We start from the raw sequence: 6,000 nt of genomic DNA on the forward strand, positions 1-6,000 counted from the left end.
GAAGAGAAGTAAAATCCCTATAGTCCTGGATTTAATTGGATGTATTACTAGTAGCTCTTGATGCATTCTAACTTTTAAAAAAAGTCATTTCCTGGCTCTGTGCACTGAAAAGGACAAGAAACTGACTAACTCGGTAGCAGTAAGCACCTCTAGTTCCCAGATTGTGGTCTTTAAATACCACTTTGCACTAAAAGGAACCAGGACTCTTTGGGGAAATGGAAGATGTCAAGTCTGAAACAGGAAATGTACAAGATGATCCTGGAAATCTTGTCATAACAGAAAGCAAGGAATCTATTAAAGACTACAAGGGTCATGTCAAAAGGACCTAGGTGCCAGTTAGAGGCTCCCACTGACCAATGATGAGATAATTGAGCATCAATGAGAATAATAGCTGCAACTGATTGAAACTCATCAAATATATCTAAATCATTAGTACATAATTATACTTAAAAGAAAAACCTTTTTGATCTTCTTTAGAGGAGGGAGGGAACTAACTCATTATTTGGAAAACTGATAAATGAAAGAATCAAGCATTTCTACTGCCTTTCTTATAAGAACTGTACCTCAGGAAAATCAAATAGTGGGTGAAGGGACATTTCTCTTTATAGAAGTCTTCCAACTAATAAATGAATAAGGAATGGATAGAATTAGAATATCACCATTTTGCAACACCTAATGGAATAATAGATCTGGGCAATGATCATCAATGGCTGTTAATTTCACGAAAAGAGTAACGACAGACAACTATGTGTCTCTTGATGAAAATACAAAGAAACAAAAAACAAAACGAAAAATCCTTAAAAGTAGTATTTCCAAAAAAAATCAAACCTGAATTTGATCAAGCCTTTAGATGTAACTACCATTTTACAGAAAATACTATAAACAAAGAAACCGGGGCTTCCCTGGTGGCGCAGTGGTTGAGAGTCCGCCTGCCGATGCAGGGGACACAGGTTCGTGCCCCGGTCCGGGAAGATCCCACAGGCCGCGGAGCGGCTGGGCCCGTGAGCCATGGCCGCTGAGCCTGCGCGTCCGGAGCCTGTGCTCTGCAACGGGAGAGGCCACAGCAGTGAGAGGCCCGCGTACGGCAAAAAAACCCCACAAAAAACAAAGAAACCACAAGGATGCAATCTGATCCAAGCTCTTGCTTGTATAGTTTCCACAGATTGTGAGAAACTTTAGTGCAAATAATCAGCTTCTTCAATGAAGAAATAGCAAAGGGGAAAAGAGACTTAAGAAACATATCAACTAACTGCAATATAATTGAATCCTGCAAGTAGTTAAACAGAAGAGGAGGAGCAGGAAGAGGAGAAGTTATGAGGTAACCAAGGAAATGTAAATACCACGCTAATTGCACATTATGAAATTTTTAGCTGTGCTAGTGATATTATGATCATTTTTAAAAGTGATTTTATTTTAGAAATGTAAACAAATATTTATAGATTATATGATATGATGTCTGGGATTTGCTATAAAATAATCTGGGGGTTGGAGTGGTTGGGAACTATATAAAATAACACTGGCTAGTAATTGATAATTGTTAGAGTTGGGTTTATAGTAGCATATTTTTATATATGTTTGAAATTTTCAACAATAAAAATTTTAAACCATTGTTATATTAAAATGAACTAGTTAAATAAATTTGGGGATTGCCATCACCCCCACCTTGACTTTCAGAAATTCAATTGCTTAGCTGTCCAGGATGGAGACAGTGACCAGCCCAAAAGAAAATACCTCCAGATTCTGGCAGTTGGGTCTTCCACGAAAGTCTGGGTCCCCACCTTACCACTTTTCAGTGATATCTACTAATCAACAGATCCCAAACGTGCACGCAGAGTTTCCAGTCTTTTACTGCTTTACTTTTGTGTGTTGATGGACTGGAAAGGATACTAATGGTTTAAAATAAGCTTCTAACATGAAAAATAAAGGACAGAATTAACTACCACAAGAAAAAAAGCTTGAAAGAACCAAAGTCAATTCAGGGAAGAGAAGAAAACTAAAAACAATCCCGCCCCAAAAAACCTACGATTAATAGCCTCAGATAGGAAAAGAAACTCATATCTATGAAGCATAAATAGTGTATTTTTAAGGTACATTCAGAGAAGAAGAATAATTTTTAAACTCCTAGAAACTAATACATATGTATATGTGCATATATAAATATGTGTATATGTATTGATATAAATATGATATCAAAAGTAAAAATATTTAATAGAAGGTTTTCAAGGTAAAGTTGAGAAAATATCCACAAAGTAGAATGAATAATAGCCTCAGAGATAAAATTAGAAAAGAAAAAATAAGAAAAATAAGAGGATAGATACAGTATACAGATACAGTATAAAGTATAAACATCTGACTAATGGAAGTCTCCGAAAAAGAGGACAAAGAAAATGAAGGTGGTCCAGCAGTTAGGACTCTGGACTTCCACTGCCAAGGGCTCAGGTTCAATCCCTGGTCAGGGAACTAAGATTCCACAAGCCAGGTGACGTGACCAGAAAAAAAAGAAAAGGAAGATGAGAAAATTATTTTAAAAATAATTCCATAAATTTTCCCAAATTGAAGGGCATGAATTTCTAGATTGAATGGACTATCAAATACCCAGCACGAAGGATTTACAAATTCCCACATCAAAACACATAATCATAAAATTTTAGAACACCAAAGGATAAAGAGAAGCTTCCAGAAAGAGAGAAAGAGGGGAAATACAACAATTTGGAAATAACATTGGCAGCAAACTTCTCAACAGCAACAATGCAACTATTAAAGGAACAATACCTTCAAAATTCTTAGGAAAAAAATGATTTCAAGTTTAGAATTCTATACTCAGCCAAAATATCAATCAACTGTGAGATTAAAATAAAGTATTTTTCAAACTTTCAAATATCCCAAAATTTCCCATGCATTCTTCCTTTAAAAATTACTGGATAATGTCCTTCGTCAAAAATGAATGATTAAACCAAGAAAGAAGAATACTCGGGACTTAGTAAGCAAAAGCTGTAACACAGGAGAAGAGCGAGGGGAATTCCCAAAATGATGGCGAAGGAAAAAATCTGTAATGATAGGTATACAACATATCCATGGAGTAACCAGTACAGATAGGAACTAGAACAGGTATACTACATACAGTTGTGTAAATTGTTCACTGACACAAGATGTCTCATTTGGGGGCCATAAATGAGAACCAAAGTCCATCTTGCACTTTGCTTGCCAAGCCACATTCGTGATGAAGGGCTGCATCAAACCTAGAGGAAGAACACACTCTTACTAATTGATCTTCACAAAGATAGCACTATTCTGTAATTTGTCATCCCAGGAAGCTCCTTTTTACAATCCATCTGTCTAGAAGGGGTGCCTTTTAAAAAAATTTACTTGAAAGGGACATTTGTGTTAGTGATGGCTCTGAATGGAAAAACTGTAGGTCCAAAAAGGATGCCACCAATAAAAATATGGTATCAATAGATTACAAAATATGCTTGACAAAAATAAAATGTTTTATATTTCTGCTGGGAATTTGGACATGAATTAGGAATAAGTAACTAGGAAACTTAGCAAACAACTGGTGGGGGCGGGGCGGGGGAGGACCTGAAGCTATTTTTTTTTAATCTATTTATTTATTTATTTATTTTTGGCTGTGTTGGGTCTTCGTTTCTGTGGGAGGGCTTTCTCTAGTTGCAGCGAGTGGGGGCCACTCTTCCTCACGGTGCGCGGACCTCTCACTGTCACGGCCTCTCTTGTTGCGGAGCACAAGCTCCAGACGCGCAGGCTCAGTAGTTGTGGCTCACGGGCCCAGTTGCTCCGCGGCACATGGGATCTTCCCAGACCAGGGCTTGAACCTGTGTCCCCTGCATTGGCAGGCAGACTCTCAACCACTGTGCCACCAGGGAAGCCCCTGAAGCTATTATTAACTCCAGAAAAAACAAAAAGTTATGCAAGAAATAAAATGTAATGAAAGTCACAACATGACTCAGCTGTTTAAAAAGAAGAAAGAAAAGAAATATTTACACATTTATATGCATAAACACAAGATATTGATTTTACTCCAAATTGTGATTAAGTATATTGAGAGAATGAACAAAGATAAAATGAATATAGATGGTGGTATAAGACGGCCCAATTCTCATCTTCCATAATAGACTGTCAATAAAAGTATCTAAAAAATGAAAAGTCAAAAAAGCAAGATAAACATGATATTTTAATAGAAATAGGGAAGCAAATATCAGAAGATGTAGCTAAACAATTTTAAAATGGTAGCCTATGGGGAGCTAATAGGAGAAAGCTATAACGTTGCATTAGTTTAATTTCTGAGTTACATAAATAACTATCTTTCATGGAAATTTCAAAGATACATGAAAATAGAAGAGTACAATGAATTCCCATATTCTAATCATTCAGAGCTAGCCAATACCAAGATTTTGCTACATTTGCTTCATGTAAGCATATTAGTTTAAATTTTTTAAATTAACAAATGTTTAGAATACACATAACAAATTAATAATATGGCTACCTCTGAAGCACATGATTGACATAGGGGATGGAAGGTAATGGGAAAAGGGAGAACTTTTTTTTATTTTAAACAGTTATATTTTTAATTTTATCTTATAAATTCTTACGCCATGCACTGTTCATTTAATCCTCATAATAGTCTGAGGTGGATACTAGTATTGTCCCCATTTGACAGAAAAGAGTTGGCTATCATTTGAATTTTTTTCAATGAGAAGATATTAGTTTTTAAATAATAATTTTAGAAAACAATAGGCCATAGAAATCTAGTCCCCTTCTCATACGACAGCGATTTGGATATTAGTATTCTTTTTTTTTCTTTTCTAGTACAAAAAGTCCCAGTTCTTCCAATGATGCCTCAAAAGTAAAATTATTATACATTGCAGTTGTTAATAACACTTTCTTTTTTAAAAAATATTCATTTATTTGGTTGCACCCAGTCTTAGTTGTGGCACTCGGACTCCTTAGTTGTGGCATGTGAACTCTTAGTTGCGGCATGTGAACTCAGTTGTGGCATGTGAACTCTTAGTTGTGGCATGCATGTGGGATCTAGTTCCCTGACCAGGGATCGAACCCGGGCCCCCTGCATTGGGAACGTGAAGTCTTAACCACTGCGCCACCAGGGAAGCCCCAATGACAATTTCTTTTACTCTCAAATGTATCCCAGTTTAGGTAATATTTTATGGTCAGTCTACTCATAGCTGTCACATAAACTCTGTCTTTTTCAAGTGATTCATTTCTAAACCAGGGCTCCCAGCCCTATATTTGTGCCTCTGATCTTTTTAATCTGCCTGTAGGACTCCACATCCACCCTCCTCCAAATATTATTTGTTCATGTAGGATCCTTGTTCCAACTTGTCAAGATCATTTCTAATCACAGTTCTGTCATCCAGTCTATTAGCGATCCTGCTCCTCTTTGTGTGATCTGGAAGTGTGATGAGCTGGGCTCCTACATCTTCATTTGAGCCACTGATAGAAACACATGACCAGGGCTGAGTCACAGATTCAAAGACCTCCTACTGGGAAGATATAAACCCTACCCTCATCACACCTCTTTGGGTACAGTGAGTCACCAGTTATGAATCCTCCAAGCAGGGTCATCATCAGCTCACATTTCTTCATTGAATCCACAAGGATAATATGACAAACTGTTGAAAGCAAAAAACAGTATCTTCAGCATTCCCCTAAACTCCTCATTCAGTGTCCTTATCAACAAAAGAAGCATGATATTCTGCTCTTTGGCATGTGTTCTTAAAGAGCTCATGCTGGCTTGCCAAAAGGTAGACCTGTTTTCCTTGTTAGGCATTGCCACACCCCGTATATAATAATCATTTCTAGAATTTTGCCAAGAATCAGTATCAATCTTGACAATCTTTAATTTCCAAATCCACTGTGTACTTCTCGCTGAGTATATTGGTAGTACTTGTCCATTTCCATCCCATAGCACCTCTCTGATCCTCCATGATTCCCCAAAGATCACTGAAAGCAGATTCCTGATCACAT

This window comes from Grampus griseus, assembly GCF_964374135.1.
Source record: "Grampus griseus genome assembly, chromosome: 16".
NCBI classification, from domain to species: Eukaryota; Metazoa; Chordata; class Mammalia; order Artiodactyla; family Delphinidae; genus Grampus; species Grampus griseus.